The 16,027-nt window shown below is 48.7% G+C and overlaps 1 protein-coding gene across 13 annotated transcripts in view; it reads right to left on the bottom strand.

Annotated features, from left to right (window-relative positions):
- EPB41L1 (erythrocyte membrane protein band 4.1 like 1) overlaps positions 1–9,659 on the bottom strand; it is a 147,637-nt gene extending 137,978 nt beyond the window's left edge. For 5 of the 13 annotated variants that reach the window (XM_043496127.1, XM_038370510.2, XM_038370515.2 and 2 more), the window contains exon 1: positions 8,864–9,044. The gene's annotated coding sequence lies outside the window, so the exon portion shown is untranslated. Of the gene's footprint in view, positions 1–8,863; positions 9,045–9,558 lie in introns of those variants that run through there. The other 8 variants (XM_038370516.2, XM_038370520.2, XM_038370519.2 and 5 more) reach the window with 3 other exon arrangements.
- Between the last annotated feature and the right edge of the window lie 6,368 nt (positions 9,660–16,027).

Here is a 16,027-nt window from a genome sequence, read left to right as displayed (position 1 = left end):
CCTACATAAACCTGCTGTTTACCACTGCTGCCTTGACAATGAGTTCCACCCCAGACTCAGCTGCATTTCACCAGCAAGTGACAGATATTACTGAAGATATGCCTTGACAAAGAAGTTATACAGACATATTATATGCTGTGCCAAATCAATTCCTGACCTCAGCGACGCTACACCAGGGATGAACTTGAGCCATGGTATTTGACAGTGCTTTTCAGCCTTGAGATGAAAGACACTATACAACACAGACTTTAGACATGGAAAGATGTAGCAAGTCCTGTCTCATCCAGGTAACCACCACCCTCATTCAGGGCAGGATTGCACCTGATAGCAAGTTTTCTTTTATTCTGTCCAGTTAAGTTTAAAAGTCCCAAGAAACAAGGCTGCTACATCATCCCTTGAAAAATGATTCCACAGCTGGATCCATCTGAAAGGCTTGAAATTTCCCCCATCCCAACATTCAGCCTAAATATTGCCCATCTCAATTCCATCCCTCACTGCCAACAATGTACCTAGTAATGCTACTGTTTATTATCATCAAATTCCAACCCTTCGACTTTGAGATCCAGCTGCTAACCCGCTCTGTTGGCTGGGAAAAGGAAAAAACAAAACAAAACACCACAAACATGCACCAAAAAAACCCACAACTACCCAGCTACTTCCCATGCTATCCAATATCGACAAAAGCTCCTGCCAGCAGAAACAGTGCCAGATCAATAGTGCATCTAATTAGAACATTTAATTACTTCCATTGTTCATTCATTCATTGCTTCCCCAACCAGATCACTAGAAAAACCAGCAGCGCCCCCCTCAGTATTCCAGCCCCTTCATACTCCACCGGGATAGTGGCTCCAAGACCCCACCAAGATATGCATGATTAGTAAACAGTCTGTGTTCCCTCTTCCCAGCTTCAGCCTCCCTCCTGGTCTTGACATACGCTCCTTGCTTTAGACACTTTTCCATGGGCACACACCTGACTGCCTCTGTATAAGCCAGAAATGCTTTCCACTAGCACTAACTGCAACAAACAAGATTAGTCAATTACAAAGGGATGTGTCATTAAAAATGCACCCTCAGCTTCCCGGCCTTTGGGCATGTAATGAAGTGGCTCACTCTCTCCCTGTGAAGATGCAGCTCCTTTCTAGACCCTGGACACAAAAAGAATCAAAGCTAAAAATACCCTCTGGTTGTCGCTACCATAGCACCTGGCACACAGTGAAACGGGGGGAGGGGAGAAGTGGGAGGTTACGAATGTGTTTCAAACCTCTACTGAAGCTTCAGAATGCTGTTTGATCACTCCTTGTTTACCTAAAATTTCAAAAGGAGAAAAAAAACCAAACAAACATTCCCTTTGTGCAGCAGAGACAGACGACTCCACCCGGTGCATTTTCCTTCCTGTCTGTGCTGGTATCTTAGTGAGCATCATGCATCCTAGATCCCCCTGCTAGACAGCATACAGGGGAGGGGGAGGCGATAGGGAGAGAAGTGAGTTAAAAGAGGGCATTGGTTTACTTTTGCAAAGATTAAGGTCACAATCGGTTCAAATCTGGGATTCATTTTGTGCAGGACCTCCCTACATGCTGTGTGGTCCAAGGTTTTACCCGGTCTCCCATACCTACACAGGTATGTTAGTCTGTCCTACAAATTTTGGAGAACAGACCGTGAGACGGGAGCAGAGCAGCAAGAAATGGCAGAGACCTGCTGGATCATGGTAGAGTCTACTGACATCCAAGGGCAGGACACTTGCCCTGAAAGAGGATGGATCGGATATTCTATTAAACTGCCATCACATCTCATCTTAGCAGAAAGGCCAAGAGTCCTAGTAAAGCTGCTGACCTGATGAGATTTGTGGAGCTGACACTTTACATTCATTTGTCTTGTGTTTTTAAACACAATGGGGCTGCCGTGGTGCCCTTTATCTAGGGCTCTGGATTGCCATGCAGGGGACCTGGGGGCCATTTCCAGTTCTGGTCTCTCACTCCCAAAGCAGGTCTAAGGAGAGCTGCAGATGAAGCCCCAGGCGTGGATAAGCCCCAGACAGAATCCAGTCCTGTCCTCCGTGGTCAGAAGGCTGGTGGCCTCAAAGGGAAGGGCTGCATTGGTGGGGCTCAAATGAGGCAAGTGAAATAACAGCATGAAACAGCAAAGCTAGGAGTTAGCTCTCCAGAGCTCACGGTAGCACATGACCTGCCCTGGCTACAAGGCTCTGCCCACCATACCCTATCCTCTCTGGCCCTAATCCAGAGCACCCCTATAACGTTTGCCATGCTGTAGTTAATCCTCACTAGCATGTATTATCCCCATTTCATATCGAGGGGAAACTGAGGCGTTTACAAGTCAGTGTCAGAGCTAGGATTAGAGCTCAAGAGTTACTGGCTCTCAGGGCTGTGTTCAACCCACTGGCCCACATTCCCTATCTGCTAAAGGCAAGTGTGCCTTGGCTCCTGTCCCAGCAGTACTATAGCTCAGCCTAAGCGCTCGTCATAGTGCGTTCCCAGTGCCTGGGAATGCTTCACTCCCACAGATGGGACCAGAACAACAGATGCTGGTAGAATCATAGAAGATTAGGGTTGGAAGAGACCTCAGGAGATCATCTAGCCCAAGCCCCTGATCGAAGCAGGAACACCACCAACTAAATCATCCCAGCCAGGGCTTTGTCAAGCTAGGCCTTAAAAACCTCTTAGGAAGGAGATTCCACCACCTCCTTAGTAACCCATTCCAGTGCTTCACCACCATCCTCGTGAAATAGCGTTTCCTAATATCCAACCTAGACCTCCCCCACTGCAACTTGAGACCATAGCTTCTTGTTCTGTCATCTGCCACCATGGAGAACAGCCGAGCTCCATCCTCTTTGGAACCCTCCCTTCAGGTAGTAAAAGGCCGCTATCAAATCCCCCCTCATTCTTCTCTTCTGCAGACTAAATAAGTCTAGTTGCCTCAGCCTCTCCTTACAAGTCATGTGCCCCAGCCCCCTTATAGTTTTCATTGCCCTCCACTGGACTCTCTCCAATTTGTCCAAATCCCTTCTGTAGTGGGGGGCCCAAAACTGCACACAATACTCCAGGTGTGGCCTCACTAGTGCTGAATAGAGGGGAATAATCACTTCCCTCAATCTGCTGGCAATGCTCCTACTAATACAGCCCAATATGCCGTTGGCCTTCTTGGCAACAAGGGCACACTGCTGACTCATATCCAGCTTCTTGTCCACTGTAATCCCCAGATCCTTTTCTGCAGAACTGCTGCTAAGCCAGTCGGTCCCCAGCCTGGAGCAGTGCATGGGATTCTCCCTTCCTAAGTGCAAGACTCTGCACTTATCCTTGTTGAATCACATCAGATCTCTTTTGGCCCAGCCCTCCAATTTGTCTAGGTCACTCTGGACCCTATCCCTACCCTCCAACGTATCTACCTCTCCCCCAGCTTAGTGTCATCTGCGAATTTGCTGACAGTCCAATTCATCCCATCATCCACATCATTAATAAAGATGTTGAACAAAACCAGCCCCAGGACCAAACCCTAGGGCACTCCGCTTGATAAAGGCTGTCAAATGGACATCGAGCTGTTGATCGCTACCCATTGAGCCCAACAATCTAGCCAGCTTTCTATCCACCTGGTATCATGCTCCACCCTTGCAGACGAGATACCTGCTGCCAGACACTTAGAGGTATAGCTCCCTGGCATCCCGCTTTGCTCCCAAGGGGATGCTGTGCCAAAGAAAGGAGAGGTGCAGTAGCCCAGGTGGGAGAGCCAGCTGCTGATCCCTTTTATTGTGTGTTCTCGTGCTCAGGTCTCAGACAACACAACAGCTCTCAGATCAGGATTTAAAGGGGTGGGTGAGTGGGGATTTACGCCATGACTGAAACATTGTAATGCTCCCCTGCAATCACACCCTAACATCTATAATCCGGATAGAGCTACCAGCCTCCCCTGGAGTCAGTCCCAGCCCTGTCCAGTCAGTCCCAGCCCTGTCCAGCAAGGCACAGCCCTGGACAGGCTGCCCAGCAATTTCCTTCCAGCACTGAAAATGTTCTTCAGGTTTCCCCCTAAAAGTCTTACACTTCTATTACCCACCATGACTAGAATGAAAACCCGCTGACTCAGAGACATCTGACTGCTCCAACGAGAACAATAAACCGCTTGGCCGAAGCTGTCACGTTCTCTGGGCGAGCACATTTTTAGACGTTGTATGAGAGTAGCATATTGATAACTGTGTATGTGTGTGTTTGCACAGATGAGCACGGGGAGGCTTCCCGTACGCTGGGGTTGAGGAATCTTCTCTGACCCATGTCTCCTTGACTGGGGAAAGGGCTTAGATTGTAAAGTGACAGGAACTATAGCAAAACCTAATATAGAGAGATAGGCCAGCTCAACTCCCATCTTGGATCTGCTATGAAACCAAAAAGTCATATTACAAGTAACAGCATTTCCATCTAAGCTCTGCCCACTCCCCAATCACTATAGTATCAGAGATCCCCACAAGCAATGAGATATTACCACTGTACAGATGGAGAGGCACAGGGACAACACCTTCCAGGGAGCCTATGTGGGAACTGAACCCAGCACCTCAAAGCCATCCTTACTAATGTCCTAACAATTCATATTCTAGCTTGAGGAGGAGATTTCCCAAGGCACAAATGGGAGTTTGGTGCCCCAGTACCCTAATAAATTTGTTAGTCTCTAAGGTGCCACAAGTACTCCTTTTCTTTTTGCCAGTACCCTGTGTGCATTTGAAAACCTCCTAATGGGCCAGCACACTGCAGCAACACGAATGCAAGTCGCAGGGTTTGGAAATAATAGTAGGGTGACTAGATGTCCCGATTTTATAGGAACAGTCCCACTATTTGAAGTTTTTCTTATATAGGCACCTATTTCCAACCCCCATCCCGATTTTTCACACTTGCTATCCGGTCACCCTAAATACTAGATTTTAGTCCACAGAAGACTAGAAAATGCTTATTATTGCTACTCCGCTCATCCCAGGATATGACGGCTATTATCTCAATCGAGAGAAATTTGAGAGGTTCAGAAAGAGAGAGATTTTCCTCTCCCTGGGCTGAAGGCCAGCAGAGTGGACCTGCAATGTCACCACATGATCGAGAACGGCACTCACAGGGAGGATCATACCTCAGCCACGACTGCAAGTGGATGGCAGATTCACAGACAAGCAGCACTGTTCACCATTCTCTTGAGCCATGGTGTCAAACCACAGCTTCCCCCAAGACCGATGTGCTCCTGCCACACTCCTAAGGAGTGGGAGCACTGCTTTGCTATTTATGGTAATGGCTGATTTCATGCCTTCATTACCACCTGAAGTTGCTGTTAAAGCTTTAAACAGACATTGGTTGTGAACAGAAAAGACAAATGCCCCCACTACCAGCAACTGCCCCAGTGGCAAGGGGACACAGGGGAGGCCTGTGCTAGATGCAAAGATAAGAGGCCTTGCTAGGGAGGCAACATTTGTAATGTTCTTGCATCCTGATGGGGACTAGCATGAGAGCCAGGGCATGGTGGGTGGGTGGGCGGGCGGGCGAGAGAGAGATCTTCTGCAAGTCGTGTGTGTGTGTGTGTGTGTGTGTGTGTGTGTGTGTGTGTGTGTGTGTGTGTGTGTGTGTGTGTGTGTGTGTAAAAGGAGGAGAGAGGGAAGAGAAGCTTTGGGAGTAGGAACATCAACAGCGAATTTGGCACATGCCATTACAATCAAGAGCTGGCACAGAGCCTGCAGCACAGTCCCTGTTCTTGCTGCCGGGGTCCAAAGTCAGCATTGGGCAGAGTCTACAAAGCATCAGTTTCATTTGAGAGCATAGGCACTAGCACCAGGAAGTTACCTATGTAAACAAACAGGCTCCAGTCCCGTGACCACATGAGATCAAGGCCTTCCTATTTGGAGAAAGTTCCCCAGTGCTAGCTCTCTCCCCGGAGCCTGTCCCATCTCTCCTTAGCACACATTGATCAACCTTATCTAGTTTGAAAAAGACACAAACACCACAGCGGGTGATTAAAACAACTCCTTGCATGCACAGTCACACTACAGACAGCGTAGAGCCCAGGCAGCGAGAGAGAATGGGATCTGACAGGTACAGAGATCTCCAGTGGGATGCAGTGAGACAAAACACAAAGAAATAGGTTTACATGCTCAATCCGGCATAGAAGCACCACTCGTGTGTGTGTGTACACACCCCACCATGGATATGGACATTAACATAAGCGTAAGCAGGTGGCCACTACTGGACTAGAGCTCCCTTAGATAGCTGAGAGGGGTAAAGCCACCAGAGAGAAAGAGCAATCATTTAGGGCACCCCAATGGGGCATAACTCAGACTAATAATATACTTAAAAGGTCTCTAGCTCTTTATAGCTTTGAAGCTGAAATACATCAAGCAAATCTAATGCGAGAAAATTGAGGAAAAGGAATATTTATGCTGAAGATCAGGGGAAAGCAGCTTGATGGTGAGATTGATTGGAGCATGGAACAATCTCTCCAAGAAAATGGGGAAAGCCGCTCCTCTGGGGACGTTTGAAGCTAGACTGGGAAAAAGTCCAGAGAATAGACCGTAAGGAGCTAGCTCCCCCCAACCACTAGATGATCTAATAAAGCTTTTCCATCTCTAATTTCCATAATATATTGTATAAATTAAAGAGCACACTCAATCCGTTCTTTGCTCAGGAAAGAGCCCATAATTTCAAATAGTGAGGGAAGCATTAGAAACACAAGAGGGGAGAAAAGTTGGGATGGAAATAATCCATCTTGTAAATGCACCAATGGTAAAGGAAGGGGACTCGCAAGGTCCCATACCTTTGCACAATCTCCCATATAATCAGACAATTAAGAAAGTGTGAAGCTTTATTATACCTCCAGAGCCTACCTCTTGCCATCTGACGATATTCCAAAAATAACCCTGGAAATATGCAGAGACCCATTCCAAGTTGTTCCTGGCTCCCTGCACACTCTCCTCTAATGTATATTATCCTCCTGACATCAACACTCCTGCAATCAAACACTATTAAGGGCAAAACAGCAGTTCCAATTTCAGAGGAATTCTTGTGGTCAGATTTCCCCCCTAGAATTCCCTAATCTGAGTCTGATCCTAAATTCCTTAGGCACCCTGGCTTATACTTTCCAGTGGGGCTCCAGAATCGTACACATTTTTCACCCACATTTGCAGTTTATTGTTTGGCTGGGGGATTTATTTAACCCCTCAGCTGCCAGAGACTGGGAAATGTAGCCCTAACTGTTGTGGACAGCCACACCAAAAAGAGCACTGGCTTCTCCAGAGTGTAGTGTAGAAGAATTGGTGCGGGTGCATGGGGAACTCTTCTTACAAATCAATAACTGTGAACATAACAAAGCCTTAGAGAGATCAGAGCCTTGAGGCCCAATTCTGCTCCCATCTAAGAAGGTGGCAAAACATGCAGCAATGAAACAATTGAGTAAGATCAAACCCCCCGTGTTTCAACTGCAAATGCACTGAGGGAGAGGGATCATGTCTTGCTATCTCCCGATACGTGTACATACTCCCACTCCTGTACAAAGCTGTGGGAAAATAAACTGTGTTTAAACTTTTCATGCACATTACAGGAAACCAATTCAGAGGCATCTAAGAAACTACAGGTGGTGGCACAGAGAGTATTCATATCACAGGAGGAGCAGAGATCTGGGCGTGGTGGCCCAGCCTTGCTCAAGACTGACAGATCTGCTAGTATTTCATTGCCTTCCAGCTCTCTGAAGGGGAAGAGATGTCATAGCCATCTGACCTTGGCAGAGGCCCTGACAGATCATTTGCTTAGTATATATTAAAAAAAAAAAAAAAAAAAAAAGCCATTCCCCATGAACGGTTTCTCTGCCTTCCTGGCTGGCTCACCACTCCCCTTTCCTCCCTGCTCCACTGGGTGTGTCACTAAGGAAACCAAATCAGGTAGGTTTGAGCTGGCCATGCCCAGAAACTTTCAGCACCAACAAGTCTTCTATGGACTGCCGATTAGCCCACCCCGGAGGGAATTTTCCCTAATGCTTGTTCCTCCCCTTCCCTTCCCAGTGTAGGTTCCCTCCAGCTCCTCAGTCCTCGGACAACGCCAAATACACACACACGCGCCTGCAGTTTGATCTCTGCTCTGACACAGAGCAAAATGCGTGTGTGTGTGCGCGCATGTGAGCGGCAGCCAGAACAAGCTGCGTCTCCCCTTCATTTTGTTCTCTCCCAAGTGACTTGCCCGCCACCTCCGAGCCCAGACCTGAGCGGATCCGTTCCCGGTTAGCGAATTCCCCGCGATCTGGGGGACGGGAGACGGTAGCTATGAGAAATGTGTCAGTTACCGTGTCGGGGGTGGGGGAAAGCAGGGAGCCTGAGGGGACCTGAGCCTTCAAACCCGGAGATCAGGAGGGAACGCGCCGGATCTGTGCCCCCAGAAATGGACGCCCCTCCGAACCAAGCCTGCCCCTCTCTCCTTAGCGCGCACTAGCGAGTGGCAGGCTGGAGGGGGAAGAAAGAAACACACCCCGCTCCAGCGGCCGCTCGGAGGGGGAAAGATGGGGAATTTTGCACAGGCAACGTGCAAGGCGGCGGGGGCTGCAGGGGGGGTAAATGTGAGGGCGAAATCACAAGCAGGCCACCTGGACGCGGCTGCACCTAGGGCATGTGGGGGGGGGGGGCACCGAGCAGGCATTGCAAGGAGAGGGGATATTCGGAGGCAGACCCACGCCCCCAGAAACCCCCACCCCGCGGGTTTTGCAAGCCAGGCCACCGAGGGGCCGCGGATCCGAGCGGAGGCTGCAGCCCGCGTCCGTGGGGCTAGAGCCCCGGCTGGGGCGGCGGCTGCGGTCCCAAGCGTGCAGGGCCCCGGGGAGGTGCCAGCAGGGGCCCCCCCCCGCTCACCTGGCTGGCTGATCCGGAGTCAGGCTGTGCAGGGAGCGGCTCAGCAGCGGCATCCCGAGCTCCGCGCCCTCCGCCCTGCAGCGGGACAAATCGCTCGGCAGGCGGCGGCGGCGGCGGGGCGGGGCGGAATGGGCGGGCCGGGAGCGCAGGCTGCAGCCCGGCGGGCGAGCGGGGAAGGGCGGACCCAGCCCCCGCACGGAGGGTGGGACGCCGCCGGCTGGGAAGGGGAGGAGGCTCCGGTTGCCCACCTAGAGCTAGGGTTGGCCCCTCGCCTCGCCCTGCCCGCAGCCAGGTGGGGAGCGGCGCTGCCTTGCTGCAGCAAGCGGGGCTGGTGAGCCTGGGAACCCGGGCAGATCTCCCCAGGCACCGGCGCCCCAAGGCCACACCCGGCGCCGGTCATTGTCCCGCTCCCTGGCCGCGGGCACCCGCTAGACCGGCGCAGAGTGGGGGGCTGAGCTGTGTTGGGGTAGCGCCTGGGGGCCCAAGTGCTGCCAACATGGAAAGACAAGATAGCACCCATGCAACAGAACCAGTGGCCACCCCATCAGGCGTTGGGGTTGGATCCTCCCTCGTGGAGCCGCTGTCCACGGGACCTGCGATCAGCAGGCTTGTCCCCGGCGCTGCCACGGCTGGGCAAGCAGCAAAGACGTGGGGGATCCGGCTCCCACGTTTTGGATTGGGGCATTTTCACACACCTCCGGTTTTCTTCGCTTCTTGCGACCCTTCGCCGCAGTGCGGTGAGTCTTCCTCCCGCACGGATTCCCGGGGAAGGAATTTCAGGCCCCCCAGCCCACATCTGTGGAAGAAACGAAATTTAAAAGGGTAGTTTGTGAAGGTCACATCACCCAGTGAGCGAATGGAAACTTTCCATGTGCCCTCCGCACCCAACTGCACTGTCCCCCTGGATCCTCACTACAAACAATCCAGAGGCTTAGGCATGTAGGTGGGGGAAAAAACATTGCCTTACGTTTGTCCAGCACCTGGCACAATGGCGTCCTGAGCCATGACTAGGGACACCTAGACACGGCTGCAAGGCAATAACAACCGTATCAAAGTGTCCAAACTGGGGAAGTGTTGCAATGTGCTCATAGCCCACTGGCAAATGCGGGGAGAGGGGGACAGCTAATCCCACGCAACAAATTCAACCAGCCTTGTCCAACACCTGCTGTCAAGAGAGGGACAGGAGATTACCTGCGCCACACACAAGCTACCTTTCATTTAGGATTTGGCTCTCTTTTTTTTCTTGTCTTTGTTTCTGTCAATAATCCTTTCTGGGCTTAGTTCTGCATTTCTATCTAGGGCTGACTTTAAGGGCCTATTGTTCTCAGCTCTCAGTTCTATCTGGATCTCATCGGATTCCAGGGAGACCATTTTTCAGAGTAGCAGCCGTGTTAGTCTGTATCCGCAAAAAGAAAAGGAAGACTTGTGGCACCTTAGAGACTAACAAATTTATCTGAGCATAAGCTTTCGTGAGCTACAGCTTACTTCATCAGATGCATGCAGTGGAAAATAAAGTGGGGAGATTTTATATACACAGAGAACATGAAACAATGGGTGTTACCGTACACACTGTAACAAGAGTGATCAGGTAAGGTGAGCTATTACCAGAGGGAGAGAAAAAAAAACTTTTTGTAGTGATAATCAAGGTGGGCCATTTCCAGCAGTTGACAAGAACGTGTGAGGAACAGTGTGGGGGGGGGAATAAACATGGGGAAATAGTTTTACTTTGTGTAATGACACATCCACTCCCAGTCTTTATTCAAGCCTAATGTAATGGTGTCCAGTTTGCAAATTAATTCCAATTCCACAGCCTCTCGTTGGAGTCTGTTTTTGAAGTTTTTTTGTTGAAGAACTGTGACTTTAAGGTCTGTAATCAAGTGACCAGAGAGACTGACGTGTTCTCCGACTGGTTTTTAAATGTTATAATTCTTGACGTCTGATTTGTGTCCATTTATTCTTTTACGTAGAGACTGTCTGGTCTGGCCAATGTACATGGCAGAGGGGCATTGCTGGCACATGATGGCATATATTACATTGGTAAATGTGCAGGTGAACAAGCCTCTGATAGTGTGGCTGATGTGATTAGGCCCTATGATGGTGTCCCCTGAATAGAAATGTGGACACAGTTGGCAATAGGCTTTGTTGCAAGGATAGGTTCCTGGGTTAGTGTTTTTGTTGTGTGGTGTGTGGTTGCTGGTGAGTATTTGCTTCAGGTTGGGGGGCTGTCTGTAAGAAAGGACTGGCCTGTCTCCCAAGATCTGTGAGAGTGATGGGTCATCCTTCAGCATAGGTTGTAGATCCTTGAAGATGCGTTGGAGAGGTTTTAGTTGGGGGCTGAAGGTGACGGCTAGTGGCGTTCTGTTATTTTCTTTGTTGGGCCTGTCCTGTAGTAGGTAACTTCTGGGTACTCTTCTGGCTCTGTCAATCTGTTTCTTCACTTCAGCAGGTGGGTATTGCAGTTGTAAGCATGCTTGATAGAGATCTTGTAGGTGTTTGTCTCTGTCTGAAGGGTTGGAGCAAATGTGGCTGTATCATAGAGCTTGGCTGTAGACAATGGATCATGTGGTGTGGTCTGGATGAAAGCTGGAGGCATGTAGGTTAGTATAGCGGTCAGTAGGTTTCTGGTATAAGGTGGTGTTTAAGCGATGGTCACATAAGCCTTCATTCACATCTATAATTGGGGAACACAGCCCATTTGCTTGACAAAAATCAAAGAAAGGATCAAGTGTGTTTTGTTTTAAGGCGGCAGATACAAAAAGACACTTGTTGGTAAATTATGTAACCCAACAAGTATTACTCTAACACCGGTTACTGGCCTTACCTCCTTCGAGCTGGGCTGCTGCCTCCACAGTGGCGAGTGACTTCCTGTAACAATGCATTATGCAATATTTGGAAGGACTATTGGTAGGCAGCAGCTATTTTATTGCTGGTGAACTCAGAGAAGAATGCTCTAGTGACAGCTCAAGGGAGGTAGAGGATCAGACAAAGATTAGACCCAATTGCATGTGGTTTTTAAATGTATGTCCATTTCTATACAAATCCAATGCTGGCGTCAGACTCCTGACACATTGCCAGTGTGGCACTAGGTGTCACCAAAGGAGCGGGGCCTCATCTACACCCTATTGTGAATAATAGCTGCTGGGAACGGACACAGCCAGTAAGGCCCTAGCTACATTACTGGAGTAAGCTGCCTAGCGTAAGCCCTGCTGTGGTCTCATGCAGCGTGTCTACACTAGGGCTTTGCAAAGGTGTGACTTGCCTTAATGTGGGCAAGGCCTAAATCAGTTCCACACAGAACTATGCAGTTTGCCCCGCTGTAAACATGTGCACACTCAGAGGAAATCTGCCATTTAGCTTAACATAGTGAACAGCCATAGAACCAGCCCCTGACTTCACATTCATGGAGCCACCAGCACACGCTTGAATGAAGCAGGCTTATTTTACTGCTATATAAAATGCCTCCCTTTATTAGTCACACTGAGGCTTTTTCTTTACAGACCACACTCCAGCAGGCAGTACCGGGAACAAAACTAAGCCACATGGTCTAGTGGTTAGAGCCAAAGACCAGGAGCCAAGAGGATACAAGGGTCTAGTCCCCTACTGAGCTGTTGACTCATTATACAAACTTGGGCAAGTCTTTGCCTCTTTGTGCTTTGTGCCTCAGTCAAACCCAGCTGCGAAGTTGGGTAAATAGCAGAAACTTTGTGGAAAGTTCAGATGCTGCATCAGAGCCAAGCTTGAGAGAGCTTTCATCTACAAATAAATTTCAGCTTGCTACTCAAAATTCCCCTTGCAGTCCCCATTGGATATGTTCTTCATTTCAAGACCTAACCACTCTTGTGTAGCGTTGCTGTGCACTGTTAAATAGCTGCTGTGTTTTACCCAGGGTGGCTGCAATTCAATGGTGAGTGAAGTGATTTGTATGTCACACTTTGCTAAGTTTGCATGAAAGAAAATACAGATTATTATAGCTGGAAGTATATGATACTGCAGCTGCATTCACTTATACTGTATTCTCATGAATTATTATTATCTTTACAATAGAATTTTTATCTGTCAGACTCTCCAAGGAGAAAAATACATTTTTTACAGAACTGATGTATATATGCCACACAACAGTGAAAGCTCAGGATCTGTACATGTTAGAAATCACTTTAGGATTTCAAATCAGTCAATGGGTAACCCAACTAGGACAATCAAATGCAGATTCTTTCCTTGCTACTTTGTGACACACACCTGAGCATGAATTTCTTTAGCAAAGCCATAGATGGCAGTACTTGATGTTCAGCAGATGGAGTATTTTCAATGATTCCTTCATTCCATTTCTTTCTTTCAAAGGAAACAGACCAAACTGGATTTTCTCTTAATCACTATGGAGTTGAGGAGAGAAGCTCCTAAACAGGTCCAAGGCAGTGGAAACGTACAACAGTGCATGTGCACACACACAGCTCTGTAACAGTCTGCCCATTGAACTGTGGGAAAAGAACTGGACTTGTAAAATAACCATCACTGGCACATGATTTATTAATTACACCCTTCATGTGATGGAATCTCTGCTAATTATTCAATGATAATCACATGAGCCTTCATGCATGCTTATCAAAATACCACTGGAGTAGTGGAAGCAGTGGAGATGGCTAGCATTAGAGAGATTCCATACCAGGTATCACACAGGTGGTTGGAAAATAAGTATTTTATTTTAAAAGAAATTAAAACTTTGGAAAATTGTTATTTCCAAAAGCAGTCCATTTTCATCAAAATGTATTTTAGACCAAAACTACTGACCAATTGCAACATATCCTGTAGGAGTGGTCCTCTGCTTGCAACCACTTTTGTTTGGCACCCTAGCTATAGCCTTTATCACAAGCTCCTGGGAAAGATAATTACACTTTAACAGAAGCTGCAGTTCGAATGAAAAATCTTTGTTGGGTCTGCACAATGAAGCTCCACAGCAGTAGTCTGCATGCCCAATGTTCACCCTGTCGGCTCAGCAGGACACCCCAATGAAACCCTCTCGGGGGAGTCAGGTTTTTGTGGTACAACCAGAATGAAGGGAGTCTCTGGCCAAAGTCCCACCATCCAGCAGAGCTAGCCTGAAATAATGGCTGAGGAAAAGACCAATACCAATAAGAACAGACAAGTAGAGCTACAAAGCCCAGATGCCCCTCTACCTGAATCTGCCGTGTTTGGAGGAAGGTTTGGTCACTGAGCTCCTGCCAATTCCTCTTCAGGGCCACCATGTTCTTTACATTCCAAGAGGTCCTTCCTTTGCTGTTTGGCTATGTCGTGGCACTGATACTGACTCCCAGAGGTATAATGCAAGGAAGGCCAGCAACTGCTTCCACCAGTAGCAACCCGTGGGTACAGCTCCACATGGAAACCTGCCTGGTGCAAGGAGGCACATGCTGCAGAGAGTGGCTTTTCCTTGGCTCTGCCCCCACTCACCTCTGGCCCTGGCCCGTACTGAAGCCATGGAGCCCCAGCCAGCCATGCACAGTTAGAGCAGAGACCTGTGTAGGTCTAGGTTAAGGTGGCAGCATGCCATGAAGCTGTGTCCCAGCCCGATTGTCCTTCCCTAGTTTGTGCCCAAGGGAGGTAAGCAGGTGGACTTGTCATGACACTGTTGCATTGGCTCATTGGTATCAGCACAGGCTTCTTGCATTAGCCAGGGCAAATCTGCACGTAGGTGTTTAAAACAGCACTCTGTGTGGCTGATTCACCTCCACTGAATTCAATGTAACCCCCTTGCCTCCAGTGGAGTTACTCCTGATTTACACCAGCGTGAGAGGGGAGTTGAGTTGGGGGTTCTGTGAACATCCTTGTTTTTCTGACACTAGTAGTACTGTAATTATTTCCCTTTTCTCATTAAGTAGCTGTAGTCCCTGGGTGTGGATAGGTCCTGGGTTAGCAGACATCAAAGATAACTGCTTCTCTGCATAGCTGTACTGACTTTCACTCGGTTCCTTCTGTCTTTTTATGATTCCTGATTTCCCCATTAAAAACAATGACCCCTACCGTTTACCATGTTTCACACAAACATTTATGAATTATTCTCCTGATACCCATGTTGTGGAGGCACAGCCCAGGTGTGTAATTATTGTTATGAAGTGTTCTTCAGCCGAACCTGAAAAACCTCAAGGATGGGGCAGAAGTTGAATTGTGCTTTCATTCCGCTCATTTCCAGTGTGAACACGTGCGCACGGCAGGACAAGATCCTCAGCTGCTGTAAATCAGCATTGTTCCATTGAAGTGAATTCTCAACTACACCAGCTGAGAATCCAGCCTCATATTTTTATCATCATCTGTGACAATACAGGTGGGAACAATACGTGCTGTGGGACACACGCTAACTGCCTCACTGTACTGCAGTGGGAGTGAGGTATGCTCAGTACCCAGCTGGATTTGGGCTCTGACCAGGTCGCCTCCTTTCCACCTATTGACCAATAAGTTTCTATGCTGCAGACCATCACCACAATGGCTGAGCACCTAATGGACACTGATGCAGACAGCCGGCTCAGCAGCCCTTGATAGTACTGCCCAGAAAGACCACAGATCCGGTTCAGTGGAGAAGGCACTTGGCCAGGTGTGTCGACGAGGCATGGTTTTCGTGCCCTAATGCATGTATGCCTGTGACAATGGACTCCGCTCAGTCAGCAGCAGGTCTTTCTGCTGCCCCCTCGGCTGGACAAAGACTCCCCTTTTGTGACCCCTCTTTCATACACTGATACCCTTCTGAGGTGATTAGTCACCACCCTACCCCTTGTATCTGTTGCTTTGAACAAAACATCTCCATCCATTATCCTGTTATCCTGACCTTATCTTTAGGAGAGGTCAGTGTGTCCCTCCACCATCTTTAGGGAGTGTGTTTACATGTAACTTTGCATCAGGGTGTTCTTGTACTACCCTTCTGTAATACCTAGTGCCTAGTACTTCTTAGGAGTGCCTGTGTTTTAACAACACCAGCAACACTGTTGCCAAGTTAATGTACCGGACAGTGAACTTGTAAGCATCTGCTTTGACACAGGGCCTGACTGGTTCACAGCATGGCCTGACTTTGGTTCAGGACACAGCCTAACTTTGCAGTCTAAGGTTTAGGTCTCAGACCCTACACCAGGCCCAGAGCTCCAGACTCTCTCCCCTACACGTGTAATAGCACTGGCTGCA

Source organism: Dermochelys coriacea, chromosome 13, assembly GCF_009764565.3.
Source record: "Dermochelys coriacea isolate rDerCor1 chromosome 13, rDerCor1.pri.v4, whole genome shotgun sequence".
Taxonomy (NCBI): domain Eukaryota; kingdom Metazoa; phylum Chordata; order Testudines; family Dermochelyidae; genus Dermochelys; species Dermochelys coriacea.
This window is presented reverse-complemented; position numbering and strand designations above follow the sequence as displayed.